This window comes from Salminus brasiliensis, chromosome 18 (assembly GCF_030463535.1).
Source record: "Salminus brasiliensis chromosome 18, fSalBra1.hap2, whole genome shotgun sequence".
Lineage (NCBI taxonomy): Eukaryota > Metazoa > Chordata > Actinopteri > Characiformes > Bryconidae > Salminus > Salminus brasiliensis.
In genome coordinates, this window is record NC_132895.1 from 28,438,064 (window position 1) to 28,452,727 (window position 14,664).

Here is a 14,664-nt window from a genome sequence, read left to right on the forward strand (position 1 = left end):
AAGGAAGAGAGAGAGAAGGAGCTGAAGAAGCAGAGAGAGGAGGAGGAGCTAAAGGAACAGAGAGAGAAGGAGCTAAAGGAACAAAGAGAGAAAGTCCTGAAGTAACAGAGAGAGAAGGAGCTGAAGGAAGAGAGAGAGAAGGAGCTGAAGGAAGAGAGAGAGAAGGAGCTAAAGGAAGAGAGAAAGGAGCTGAAGGAAGAGAGAGAGAAGGAGCTAAAGGAAGAGAGAGAGAAGGAGCTGAAGAAACAGAGAGAGAAGGAGGAGGAGCTGAAGAAACAGTGAGAGAGAAGGAGCTAAAGTAAGACAGAAAGAAGGAGCTGAAGGAAGACAGAGAGAGGAGGAGGAGCTAAATGAACAGAGAGAGAAGGAGCTAAAGGAAGAGCGAAAGAAGTAGCTTAAGAAACAGAGAGAGAAGGAGGAGCTAAAGGAAGAGAGAAAGAAGGAGCTAAAGGAAGAGAGAGAGAAGGAGCTAAAGGAACAGAGAGAGAAGGAGCTAAAGGAAGAGAGAGAGAAGGAGCTGAAGAAGCAGAGAGAGGAGGAGGAGGAGAGAGAAGGAGCTAAAGGAAGAGAGAGAGAAGGAGCTAAAGGAACAGAGAGAGAAGGAGCTGAAGAAACAGAGAGAGGAGCTAAAGGAAGAGAGAGAGAAGGTCCTGAAGAAACAGAGAGAGGAGGAGGAGCTAAAGGAAGAGAGAGAGAAGGAGCTGAAGGAAGAGAGAGAGAAGGAGCTAAAGGAAGAGAGAGAAGGAGCTGAAGGAAGAGAGAGAGAAGGAGCTGAAGAAACAGAGAGAAGGAGCTAAAGGAAGAGAGAGAGAAGGAGCTGAAGAAACAGAGGGAGAAGAAGCTGAAGGAAGAGAGAGAGAAGGAGCTGAAGAAACAGAGAGAGAAGGAGCTGAAGAAACAGAGAGAGAAGGAGCTAAAGGAAGAGAGAGAAGGAGCTGAAGGAAGAGAGAGAGAAGGAGCTAAAGGAAGAGAGAGAGAAGGAGCTGAAGAAACAGAGAGAGGAGGATGAGCTAAAGGAAGAGAGAGAGAAGGAGCTGAAGAAACAGAGGGAGAAGAAGCTGAAGGAAGAGAGAGAGAAGGAGCTAAAGGAAGAGAGAGAGAAGGAGCTGAAGAAACAGAGAGAGAAGGAGCTAAAGGAAGAGAGAGAGAAGGAGCTAAAGGAAGAGAGAGAGAAGGAGCTAAAGGAAGAGAGAGAGAAGGAGCTGAAGGAAGAGAGAGAGAAGGAGTTGAAGGAAGAGAGAGAGAAGGGGCTGAAGGAAGAGAGAGAGAAGGAGCTGAAGGAAGAGAGAGAGAAGGAGCTGAAGAAATAGAGAGAGAAGGAGCTGAAGAAACAGAGAGAGAGAAGGAGCTGAAGGAAGAGAGAGAGAAGGACCTGAAGAAACAGAGAGAGAGAAGGAGCTGAAAGAAGAGAGAGAGAAGGAGCTAAAGGAAGAGAGAGAGAAGGAGGTAAAGGAAGAGAGAGAGAAGGAGCTGAAGAAGCAGAGAGAGAAGGAGCTGAAGAAGCAGAGAGTTAAGGGTGCAGTCCTATCAGTCCTATCAGCTCCTAAAAGAAGAGGAGCTGAAGAAGCAGAGAGAGAAGGAGCTGAAGAAGCAGAGAGAGAAGGAGCTAAAGGAAGAGAGAGAGAAGGAGATGAAGAAACAGAGAGAGGTGGAGGAGCTAAAGGAAGAAACAAAGAGGAGGAGCTAAAGGAAGAGAGAGAGAAGTAGCTAAAGGAAGAGAGAGAGAAGGAGCTGAAGAAGCAGAGAGAGGAGGAGGAGCTAAAGGAACAGAGAGAGAGAAGGAGCTAAAGGAACAAAGAGAGAAAGTCCTGAAGTAACAGAGAGAGAAGGAGCTGAAGAAAGAGAGAGAGAAGGAGCTGAAGGAAGAGAGAGAGAAGGAGCTAAAGGAAGAGAGAAAGGAGCTGAAGGAAGAGAGAGAGAAGGAGCTAAAGGAAGAGAGAGAGAAGGAGCTGAAGAAACAGAGAGAGAAGGAGGAGGAGCTGAAGAAACAGTGAGAGAGAAAGAGCTAAAGTAAGACAGAAAGAAGGAGCTGAAGGAAGACAGAGAGAGGAGGAGGAGCTAAATGAACAGAGAGAGAAGGAGCTAAAGGAAGAGCGAAAGAAGTAGCTTAAGAAACAGAGAGAGAAGGAGGAGCTAAAGGAAGAGAGAAAGAAGGAGCTAAAGGAAGAGAGAGAGAAGGAGCTAAAGGAACAGAGAGAGGAGGAGGGGCTAAAGGAAGAGAGAAAGAAGGAGCTAAAGGAAGAGAGAGAGAAGGAGCTGAAGAAACAGAGAGAGGAGGAGGAGCTAAAGGAACAGAGAGAGAATGAGCTGAAGAAACAGAGAGAGAAGGACCTGAAGAAACAGAGAGAGAAGGAGCTAAAGGAAGAGAGAGAGAAGGCGCTGAAGAAAAAGAGAGAGAAGGAGGAGGAGCTGAAGAAACAGTGAGAGAGAAGGAGCTAAAGGAAGAGCGAAAGAAGGAGCTGAAGGAAGATAGAGGGAAGGAGCTGAAGAAACAGAGAGAGGAGGAGGAGCTAAAGGAAGAGAGAGAGAAGGTCCTGAAGAAACAGAGAGAGGAGGAGGAGGAGCTGAAGAAACAGTGAGAGAGAAGGAGCTAAAGGAAGAGAGAAAGAAGGAGCTAAAGGAAGAGACAGAGAAGGAGCTGAAGAAATAGAGAGAGAAGAAGCTGAAGGAAGAGACAGAGAAGGAGCTGAAGAAACAGAGAGAGAAGGAGCTGAAGGAAGAGAGAGAGAAGGAGCTAAAGGAAGAGAGAAAGAAGGAGCTGAAGAAACAGAGAAAAGGAGCTGAAGGAAGAGAGAGAGAATGAGCTAAAGGAAGAGACAGAGAAGGAGCTGAAGAAACAGAGAGAGAAGGAGCTGAAGAAACAGAGAGAGAAAAGGAGCTAAAGGAAGAGAGAGAAGGAGCTGAAAAAACAGAGAGAGAAGGAGCTGAAGAAACAGAGAGAGAAGGAGCTAAAGGAAGAGAGAGAGAATGAGCTAAAGGAAGAGAGAGAGAAGGAGCTGAAGGAAGAGAGAGAGAAGGACCTGAAGAGACAGAGAGAGGTGGAGGAGGAGCTGAAGGAACAGAGAGAGAATGAGCTGAAGGAAGAGAGAGAAGGAGCTAAAGGAAGAGAGAGAGAAGGAGCTGAAGAAACAGAGAGAGGAGCTAAAGGAAGAGAGAGAGAAGGTCCTGAAGAAACAGAGAGAGGAGGAGGAGCTAAAGGAAGAGAGAGAGAAGGAGCTGAAGGAAGAGAGAGAGAAGGAGCTAAAGGAAGAGAGAGAAGGAGCTGAAGGAAGAGAGAGAGAAGGAGCTGAAGAAACAGAGAGAAGGAGCTAAAGGAAGAGAGAGAGAAGGAGCTGAAGAAACAGAGGGAGAAGAAGCTGAAGGAAGAGAGAGAGAAGGAGCTGAAGAAACAGAGAGAGAAGGAGCTGAAGAAACAGAGAGAGAAGGAGCTAAAGGAAGAGAGAGAGAAGGAGCTGAAGAAACAGAGGGAGAAGAAGCTGAAGGAAGAGAGAGAGAAGGAGCTAAAGGAAGAGAGAGAGAAGGAGCTGAAGAAACAGAGAGAGGAGGATGAGCTAAAGGAAGAGAGAGAGAAGGAGCTGAAGAAACAGAGGGAGAAGAAGCTGAAGGAAGAGAGAGAGAAGGAGCTAAAGGAAGAGAGAGAGAAGGAGCTGAAGAAACAGAGAGAGGAGGATGAGCTAAAGGAACAGAGAGAGAAGGAGCTAAAGGAAGAGAGAGAGAAGGAGCTAAAGGAAGAGAGAGAGAAGGAGCTAAAGGAAGAGAGAGAGAAGGAGCTGAAGGAAGAGAGAGAGAAGGAGTTGAAGGAAGAGAGAGAGAAGGGGCTGAAGGAAGAGAGAGAGAAGGAGCTGAAGGAAGAGAGAGAGAAGGAGCTGAAGAAATAGAGAGAGAAGGAGCTGAAGAAACAGAGAGAGAGAAGGAGCTGAAGGAAGAGAGAGAGAAGGACCTGAAGAAACAGAGAGAGAGAAGGAGCTGAAAGAAGAGAGAGAGAAGGAGCTAAAGGAAGAGAGAGAGAAGGAGCTAAAGGAAGAGAGAGAGAAGGAGCTGAAGAAATAGAGAGAGAAGGAGCTGAAGAAACCGAGAGAGAAGGAGCTAAAGGAAGAGAGAGAGAAGGAGCTAAAAGAAGAGAGAGAGAAGGAGGTAAAGGAAGAGAGAGAGAAGGAGCTGAAGTAAGAGAGAGAGAAGGAGGTAAAGGAAGAGAGAGAGAAGGAGTTGAAGGAAGAGAGAGAGAAGGAGCTGAAGGAAGAGAGAGAGAGAAGGAGCTAAAGGAAGAGAGAGCGAAGGAGCTGAAGGAAGAGAGAGAGAAGGAGCTGAAGGAAGAGAGAGAGAGAGAAGGAGCTGAAGAAACCGAGAGAGAAGGAGCTAAAAGAAGAGAGCGAGAAGGAGGTAAAGGAAGAGAGAGAGAAGGAGCTAAAGGAAGAGAGAGAGAAGGAGCTGAAGAAACAGAGGGAGAAGAAGCTGAAGGAAGAGAGAGAGAAGGAGCTAAAGGAAGAGAGAGAGGAGGATGAGCTAAAGGAAGAGAGAGAGAAGGAGCTGAAGAAACAGAGGGAGAAGAAGCTGAAGGAAGAGAGAGAGAAGGAGCTAAAGGAAGAGAGAGAGAAGGAGCTGAAGAAACAGAGAGAGGAGGATGAGCTAAAGGAACAGAGAGAGAAGGAGCTAAAGGAAGAGAGAGAGAAGGAGCTAAAGGAAGAGAGAGAGAAGGAGCTAAAGGAAGAGAGAGAGAAGGAGCCGAAGGAAGAGAGAGAGAAGGAGTTGAAGGAAGAGAGAGAGAAGGAGCTGAAGGAAGAGAGAGAGAAGGAGCTGAAGAAACCGAGAGAGAAGGAGCTACAGGAAGAGAGAGAGAAGGAGCTAAAAGAAGAGAGAGAGGAGGAGCTGAAGGAAGAGAGAGAGAAGGAGCTGAAGAAATAGAGAGAGAAGGAGCTGAAGAAACAGAGAGAGAGAAGGAGCTACAGGAAGAGAGAGAGAAGGAGCTGAAGGAAGAGAGAGAGAAGGACCTGAAGAAACAGAGAGAGAGAAGGAGCTAAAGGAAGAGAGAGAGAAGGAGGTAAAGGAAGAGAGAGAGAAGGAGCTAAAGGAAGAGAGAGAGAAGGAGCTGAAGAAATAGAGAGAGAAGGAGCTGAAGAAACCGAGAGAGAAGGAGCTAAAGGAAGAGAGAGAGAAGGAGCTAAAGGAAGAGAGAGAGAAGGAGCTAAAGGAAGAGAGAGAGAAGGAGTTGAAGGAAGAGAGAGAGAAGGAGCTGAAGTAAGAGAGAGAGAAGGAGGTAAAGGAAGAGAGAGAGAAGGAGTTGAAGGAAGAGAGAGAGAAGGAGCTGAAGAAGCAGAGAGAGAAGGAGCTGAAGAAGCAGAGAGTTAAGGGTGCAGTCCTATCAGTCCTATCAGCTCCTAAAAGAAGAGGAGCTGAAAAAACAGAGAGAGGAGGAGCTAAAGGAAGAGAGAGAGAAGGAGCTAAAGGAAGAGAGAGAGAAGGAGCTGAAGAAGCAGAGAGAGGAGGAGGAGCTAAAGAAAGAGAGAGAGAAGGAGCTGAAGGAAGAGAGAGAGAAGGAGCTGAAGAAGCAGAGAGAGAAGGAGCTGAAGAAGCAGAGAGAGAAGGAGCTAAAGGAAGAGAGAGAGAAGGAGATGAAGAAACAGAGAGAGGTGGAGGAGCTAAAGGAACAGAGAGAGAATGAGCTAAAGGAAGAAACAAAGAGGAGGAGCTAAAGGAAGAGAGAGAGAAGTAGCTAAAGGAAGAGAGAGAGAAGGAGCTGAAGAAGCAGAGAGAGGAGGAGGAGCTAAAGGAACAGAGAGAGAAGGAGCTAAAGGAACAAAGAGAGAAAGTCCTGAAGTAACAGAGAGAGAAGGAGCTGAAGGAAGAGAGAGAGAAGGAGCTGAAGGAAGAGAGAGAGAAGGAGCTAAAGGAAGAGAGAAAGGAGCTGAAGGAAGAGAGAGAGAAGGAGCTAAAGGAAGAGAGAGAGAAGGAGCTGAAGAAACAGAGAGAGAAGGAGGAGGAGCTGAAGAAACAGTGAGAGAGAAGGAGCTAAAGTAAGACAGAAAGAAGGAGCTGAAGGAAGACAGAGAGAGGAGGAGGAGCTAAATGAACAGAGAGAGAAGGAGCTAAAGGAAGAGCGAAAGAAGTAGCTTAAGAAACAGAGAGAGAAGGAGGAGCTAAAGGAAGAGAGAAAGAAGGAGCTAAAGGAAGAGAGAGAGAAGGAGCTAAAGGAACAGAGAGAGAAGGAGCTAAAGGAAGAGAGAGAGAAGGAGCTGAAGAAGCAGAGAGAGGAGGAGGAGGAGAGAGAAGGAGCTAAAGGAAGAGAGAGAGAAGGAGCTAAAGGAACAGAGAGAGAAGGAGCTAAAGGAAGAGAGAGAGAAGGAGCTAAAGGAACAGAGAGAGAAGGAGCTGAAGAAACAGAGAGAGGAGCTAAAGGAAGAGAGAGAGAAGGAGCTGAAGGAAGAGAGAGAGAAGGAGCTAAAGGAAGAGAGAGAAGGAGCTGAAGGAAGAGAGAGAGAAGGAGCTGAAGAAACAGAGAGAAGGAGCTAAAGGAAGAGAGAGAGAAGGAGCTGAAGAAACAGAGGGAGAAGAAGCTGAAGGAAGAGAGAGAGAAGGAGCTGAAGAAACAGAGAGAGAAGGAGCTGAAGAAACAGAGAGAGAAGGAGCTAAAGGAAGAGAGAGAGAAGGAGCTGAAGAAACAGAGGGAGAAGAAGCTGAAGGAAGAGAGAGAGAAGGAGCTAAAGGAAGAAAGAGAGAAGGAGCTGAAGAAACAGAGAGAGGAGGATGAGCTAAAGGAAGAGAGAGAGAAGGAGCTGAAGAAACAGAGGGAGAAGAAGCTGAAGGAAGAGAGAGAGAAGGAGCTAAAGGAAGAGAGAGAGAAGGAGCTGAAGAAACAGAGAGAGGAGGATGAGCTAAAGGAACAGAGAGAGAAGGAGCTAAAGGAAGAGAGAGAGAAGGAGCTAAAGGAAGAGAGAGAGAAGGAGCTAAAGGAAGAGAGAGAGAAGAAGCTGAAGGAAGAGAGAGAGAAGGAGTTGAAGGAAGAGAGAGAGAAGGGGCTGAAGGAAGAGAGAGAGAAGGAGCTGAAGGAAGAGAGAGAGAAGGAGCTGAAGAAATAGAGAGAGAAGGAGCTGAAGAAACAGAGAGAGAGAAGGACCTGAAGAAACAGAGAGAGAGAAGGAGCTGAAAGAAGAGAGAGAGAAGGAGCTAAAGGAAGAGAGAGAGAAGGAGGTAAAGGAAGAGAGAGAGAAGGAGCTGAAGAAGCAGAGAGAGAAGGAGCTGAAGAAGCAGAGAGTTAAGGGTGCAGTCCTATCAGTCCTATCAGCTCCTAAAAGAAGAGGAGCTGAAGAAACAGAGAGAGGAGGAGCTAAAGGAAGAGAGAGAGAAGGAGCTAAAGGAACAGAGAGAGAAGGAGCTAAAGGAAGAGAGAGAGAAGGAGCTGAAGAAGCAGAGAGAGGAGGAGGAGCTAAAGAAAGAGAGAGAGAAGGAGCTGAAGCAAGAGAGAGAGAAGGAGCTGAAGAAGCAGAGAGAGAAGGAGCTAAAGGAAGAGAGAGAGAAGGAGATGAAGAAACAGAGAGAGGTGGAGGAGCTAAAGGAACAGAGAGAGAATGAGCTAAAGGAAGAAACAAAGAGGAGGAGCTAAAGGAAGAGAGAGAGAAGTAGCTAAAGGAAGAGAGAGAGAAGGAGCTGAAGAAGCAGAGAGAGGAGGAGGAGCTAAAGGAACAGAGAGAGAAGGAGCTAAAGGAACAAAGAGAGAAAGTCCTGAAGTAACAGAGAGAGAAGGAGCTGAAGGAAGAGAGAGAGAAGGAGCTGAAGGAAGAGAGAGAGAAGGAGCTAAAGGAAGAGAGAAAGGAGCTGAAGGAAGAGAGAGAGAAGGAGCTAAAGGAAGAGAGAGAGAAGGAGCTGAAGAAACAGAGAGAGAAGGAGGAGGAGCTGAAGAAACAGAGAGAGAGAAGGAGCTGAAAGAAGAGAGAGAGAAGGAGCTAAAGGAAGAGAGAGAGAAGGAGGTAAAGGAAGAGAGAGAGAAGGAGCTAAAGGAAGAGAGAGAGAAGGAGCTGAAGAAATAGAGAGAGAAGGAGCTGAAGAAACCGAGAGAGAAGGAGCTAAAGGAAGAGAGAGAGAAGGAGCTAAAAGAAGAGAGAGAGAAGGAGGTAAAGGAAGAGAGAGAGAAGGAGCTGAAGTAAGAGAGAGAGAAGGAGGTAAAGGAAGAGAGAGAGAAGGAGTTGAAGGAAGAGAGAGAGAAGGAGCTGAAGGAAGAGAGAGAGAAGGAGCTGAAGGAAGAGAGAGAGAAGGAGCTGAAGAAATAGAGAGAGAAGGAGCTGAAGAAACAGAGAGAGAGAAGGAGCTGAAGGAAGAGAGAGAGAAGGACCTGAAGAAACAGAGAGAGAGAAGGAGCTGAAAGAAGAGAGAGAGAAGGAGCTAAAGGAAGAGAGAGAGAAGGAGGTAAAGGAAGAGAGAGAGAAGGAGCTAAAGGAAGAGAGAGAGAAGGAGCTGAAGAAATAGAGAGAGAAGGAGCTGAAGAAACCGAGAGAGAAGGAGCTAAAGGAAGAGAGAGAGAAGGAGCTAAAAGAAGAGAGAGAGAAGGAGGTAAAGGAAGAGAGAGAGAAGGAGCTGAAGTAAGAGAGAGAGAAGGAGGTAAAGGAAGAGAGAGAGAAGGAGTTGAAGGAAGAGAGAGAGAAGGAGCTGAAGGAAGAGAGAGAGAAGGAGCTGAAGGAAGAGAGAGAGAAGGAGCTAAAGGAAGAGAGAGAGAAGGAGCTAAAGGAAGAGAGAGCGAAGGAGCTGAAGGAAGAGAGAGAGAAGGAGCTGAAGGAAGAGAGAGAGAGAGAAGGAGCTGAAGAAACCGAGAGAGAAGGAGCTAAAAGAAGAGAGCGAGAAGGAGGTAAAGGAAGAGAGAGAGAAGGAGCTAAAGGAAGAGAGAGAGAAGGAGCTGAAGAAACAGAGGGAGAAGAAGCTGAAGGAAGAGAGAGAGAAGGAGCTAAAGGAAGAGAGAGAGGAGGATGAGCTAAAGGAAGAGAGAGAGAAGGAGCTGAAGAAACAGAGGGAGAAGAAGCTGAAGGAAGAGAGAGAGAAGGAGCTAAAGGAAGAGAGAGAGAAGGAGCTGAAGAAACAGAGAGAGGAGGATGAGCTAAAGGAACAGAGAGAGAAGGAGCTAAAGGAAGAGAGAGAGAAGGAGCTAAAGGAAGAGAGAGAGAAGGAGCCGAAGGAAGAGAGAGAGAAGGAGTTGAAGGAAGAGAGAGAGAAGGAGCTGAAGGAAGAGAGAGAGAAGGAGCTGAAGAAACCGAGAGAGAAGGAGCTGAAGAAACCGAGAGAGAAGGAGCTAAAGGAAGAGAGAGAGAAGGAGGTAAAGGAAGAGAGAGAGAAAGAGCTGAAGGAAGAGAGAGAGAAGGAGCTGAAGAAATAGAGAGAGAAGGAGCTGAAGAAACAGAGAGAGAGAAGGAGCTACAGGAAGAGAGAGAGAAGGAGCTGAAGGAAGAGAGAGAGAAGGAGCTGAAGAAACAGAGAGAGAGAAGGAGCTAAAGGAAGAGAGAGAGAAGGAGGTAAAGGAAGAGAGAGAGAAGGAGCTGAAGAAATAGAGAGAGAAGGAGCTGAAGAAACCGAGAGAGAAGGAGCTAAAGGAAGAGAGAGAGAAGGAGCTAAAGGAAGAGAGAGAGAAGGAGCTAAAGGAAGAGAGAGAGAAGGAGTTGAAGGAAGAGAGAGAGAAGGAGCTGAAGTAAGAGAGAGAGAAGGAGGTAAAGGAAGAGAGAGAGAAGGAGTTGAAGGAAGAGAGAGAGAAGGAGCTGAAAAAACAGAGAGAGAAGGAGCTGAAGGAAGAGAGAGAGAAGGAGCTAAAGGAAGAGGGAGAGAAGGAGCTGAAGGAAGAGAGAGAGAAGGAGCTGAAGGAAGAGAGAGAGAAGGAGCTAAAGGAAGAGAGAGAGAAGGAGCTGAAGTAAGAGAGAGAGAAGGAGGTAAAGGAAGAGAGAGAGAAGGAGTTGAAGGAAGAGAGAGAGAAGGAGCTGAAGGAAGAGAGAGAGAAGGAGCTAAAGGAAGAGAGAGAGAAGGAGCTGAAGGAAGAGAGAGAGAAGGAGCTGAAGAAACCGAGAGAGAAGGAGCTAAAGGAAGAGAGAGAGAAGGAGGTAAAGGAAGAGAGAGAGAAGGAGCTAAAGGAACAGAGAGAGAAGGAGCTGAAGAAACTGCTTCTGTGAAGCTAAGAATCTGGGAAACTCATTTTGAGCACCAAAACAACTCAACCACATGAGTAATGGTATGTTTTCACAGGACATATAAAGAATTTCTATAACCTGACTTTTTTCTAGAATCTTTTTGTAAGGTTTAAGGTCAGCATATTGCTTCAAAAAGTGCTCTAGGTCACCTGAGTCCTCATTATAGAAAAAGCTCAGACTGTTCTGAACATTTTGATGTAAAAGTCAAAGTCAGCTTTGTCAAAACTGCTATATGTTCAGGACATACACAGGATTAAAATTGCATTACTCTCAAACCCATGGCACAACTATAAACATTGAACATTCAAATAAACATTAAATAACACTAAGCAAGAAAATGTATTATACTAGTTTTAGGAATGTAAAGTTAAGTGTGTGAGAATAAGTGTTTGTTTAAATAAATACAAAAGACAAAAAATAAAGTGACATAAGAAGGAAATTAAAAAGCTAGGTATGGTCAGTGCAGCTTATATACTCTTATAGTTGCGTGTGCATAACCAGTTATTGATAATGCAGAGTTCAGTGTTGAGTTTGTGTGTTATTGGTCTGCAGGATCCAAAGTTTGTATGTTAAGGGGATGGAAGGGGAAGGGGAGGCAGGGCAGGGAGAAAGTTGAGCATCCTGCCTGCCTGGTGGGCCAAGCTGGCCCTCAGTCTGGTTCTAGTCGGGAGACTCCGCAGTCTCCTCCATAAAATGGCAACAGGCTGAAGAAATGGTGTAGCGGGTGGGTAGGGTCCTCCACCATGCAGAGGTCTTTCAGAGTGACGCAGGTGTTGTGTTGGTCGTGTAGGGAGGGGAAAGAGGTGCCAACGATCTTCTCAGCTGCTCTAACAATGCGCTGGAGGCAGAGCGTGGTGCAAGTGCTGTACCAGACAGTGTGTACAGTTTACAGTAGTGTTGAGTCCGGATGCCCTCCATGGCAGCTCTGTAGAAAGTGCACATGATGGGGGTTGGGGCTCTGACTCTTCTTGGCTTGCGGAGGAAGTAGAGGTGCTGGTGAGCTTTCCTGGCTGGTGATGCTAAGTTGATGCTTCAGGACAGGACAAGACAGGTGTGCACTGCGGAAGTATCAACATTAACCATGGAGCTCATTAACGAAAAACGGTGTCCACAAAAAAAAGTTAGAAACATAAAGTTTTGGGACACCTGCTCATAATTTTTTTCCTTCCAATACCAAGGATATTTAAAAGGTTCATCTGCTTTTTGTTGGGAGTAACTCTCTCTATATTGACCAGGGAATGCTTCCTACTAGATTTTAGAGCGTTGCTGTGAGGAACTGATTTCATTTAGTGTTAGTGAGATGTTGGATGATCACCACTCCACCTTATTCTCCACCAACTCATCCCAAAAGTCCTATTCTATTGGCAATACTCTACAAGGACTAGACAACGTGGGAGTGTGCATTCCCACATCTCTGTCAGCAATGGGTGCAAATGAAAGTGGCTGTTTGAGTTTAATTTTGATGGGGTGTCCACAAACATTTGCACACATGGTGACAGCTTAGGTTGGCTAGTCCAGACCACTCTTCCATTTCATGCTGAAAGGGGTTTCTGCTCTGTATTAGCTGAGTGCTAACCGGACCTGATGAGAGCACACAGCACGCGGGCGGGTGAGGGAGCGCTCGCGCTGGAAGAGTGAGTGAAGCTAACTGTGAACTAGCTAACGCTAACGCTAGCGACTTTACTTCTCAGACTGACCAAGAGACACAGATAAATATGTGCTCAGCTGAAGTCTAATGAACTGTTAAGCTACACATTCAACTGTTTCTCATTCCTCACCTTTTAAACGCTGAATTTGAATCGTGAAGCAGGTCCTCAGTCCATTTACAGTCGGCTACGTTCACTTCGGCGAAAAGACTCCGGGTTTGGGGTCGAAACCGTTCATGTGTTAGTAATAAAAACAACTCGATATTTTACTAAAATGTCGGTAAATGCTTTGGTTAGTAAATAAATATAATATACAAACAGCAAATGTCACTAATGTGAGGATCAGCCGTTTATATTCCAGCAGCTCCTAACGGTCTAAACCGTCTCCTCACACTGGAGGGAGCTCGCGCTGTAACGCCGAGCAATCAGAGGCGGAGTCAGGCTGATCCAGACCCGCCCTCCCTGTGTTTTAATTGGTCCGGAAGCCTGTCAGTCAGTGGTTAACACCTCCCCCTTAGCTTTATTCTCAGCGCACAGCGTCTGTGTTTATTCCTCTGTCTGTTCACTCTTACTGACTTACACTCAAACCTAAGAGATATTTATTCTCCAGCCTACCGATACATCTTTTTCTTAGTGCCTATTTTATTCATACAGTGATTCCACAGATAAGATCCTAAAAGAAAAGTGTTCAAATATTACCAACAATTATGTCTCATATTCAGTAACGAAACAACAGAAATAAGAATAAAAGTATGTTTCTATTTTATTAATAATAGTATTTATAGCTGGGCACGCGGCTGTCAGTCAGCTGATAGCACCACGGCATCCAAACATGGGCCAGCTGTATGGTGCCATAAATGAAACCTAAAGAAACAGTAAAGCTGGACAGAGGAACCATGCCTGTTATGGGATGTAGGTTATATAATCATGCCTGCTTCTCTCTCAATATTACAGCCATCTGAAGCAGGTGGTGGACAGAGAAAGGGCGACTTGCTAAAGGTGTTTGAGAAATAGGCTCGCTGTGTAATTAGCTACCTTCTCGGAATTCTTCGGATGATCTTATATGAGGTTTTAGCACTCCAACATGTATTTTCTCTTTTTAATGCATTCATTGTATTTTATTACTTATTTTTTCTGTTGTTGGTCAGAGAAGGATGTGTGTCACCCTTGGGATACTTCATTCTGGGAGATTTTTCCTTGTCCTAGTTTTGCTTTGCTAGTAATATAGATTACTTAACATTAACGTGTGTGATGCGGAGAGTCCTGACTAGTGGGAGGAGACTAGAAGTAGTTCAATTATGGTGAGAAATACAGAAAAAACTGAATTAAATATCCAGAATACCGGTTAAATACATGAGATACTGACATATAAAAGACGACCCTACGGCTCCACCATGCAGCTCTGGATTTCATCCATTCAGAAACACTGTATGTAATTTTACAGTTAAACAACCATCAATTCTATTCAGTTTTTTCATTTCTATAAAAAATATTCTGTGAAATGAGAAAACAGTCAGAAGTAACTGAAGATTATGTAATTACTTTCAATATTACTTTCAATAGTCAATTATTCATTTATTAACAAATGTTTCAAAGATAAAAATAGAAAAGTTAAGTGTATTCTGATAAACTGGTTTCAGTAAAACTATAATTAAGAAGTGTTCTGTATTTTAAAGTACTTACAAAATCCTTGTGTAGAAAAAAATATTTTTATATTCTTATTATTAACAATAATTCATTGATATTAGTAATACATTTATTAACATACATTTAACATTTATTATTATTAATCTATTAGTATCTGTATGAGTAAAAATATTAATACTTTATTCATTGTATTTTTAATGTTATTAGTAGTAATAATAAACGATAATAATAACTTATTATTATTTTAAAACATTTTAATAGTGATAATAATAACAGTGTAAATTTGCTCAGTTATCCAGGTCAGCGGCTCCGTCCATTGAGACAAGAAGCGACGCCGAACGCTGTATGGCGAAGTGGGCGTGGCCTGTGTGCGTCCAGCATTGTGACGTCATCAACACGGACTCTATATAAGCGAGCGCGCAGGAGCGCTTCCACACACACGGAGAGTCACGCACGGGGGCTCTTACTACACGTCTGTATGAGTACATCAGTTACTGCAGTCAACGCTATGCAGTCTGAAAAGGTGGGTCATCCACAACAATGCTGGGTGGAGCAGAGGGACGAGGTGAAAACCCCACACAGGCGCTCCAGAAGCCAGAAAATGGCCCGAGGGATCATGAAGCGTTTGCGGGCTGTTTTGCAGCACAGAGCCCAACCACAGAGTTTAGCAGAGGAAAGGGTCATGGAGGAGAACCAGGAGGAACCGACCTGCGGGTGCTGGACTGGCTGCTTCCCCAAGCTGCGCTGTAAGAAGCGCCGAAGCCGGGGGAACAAGAGGGACCTGAGTGAAAAGAAAGAGGAGGAGCTGAAGGAACAGAGAGAGGAGGAGCTGAAGAAGCAGAAAGAGGAGGAGCTGAAGAAGCAGAAAGAGGAGGAGGAGCTGAAGGAACAGAGAGAGGAGGAGCTGAAGGAACAGAAAGAGGAGGAGGAGCTGAAGGAACAGAGAGAGGAGGAAAGACAGAAAATAGAAAAGCTCATGGAGTTAAAGAAACAGGCGAAACGCCACAGGACGGAGCTTGAAATATGTAAGAAAAGAGAGGAGAAGCTCAGAAGAAAGGTGGAGAGAATGAAGCAAAAACTGAAGGCAGAGAAAGAATTGGAGGAGCTGAAACGCAGGCAGAGAGAGGAGGAGGAGGAAAGAGAGAAACAGGTGGCTGAGGTGGAGGAGCTGAAGGCAGAATCAGATAGAGAGGTGGAAAGAGAAGAACAGATTCAGA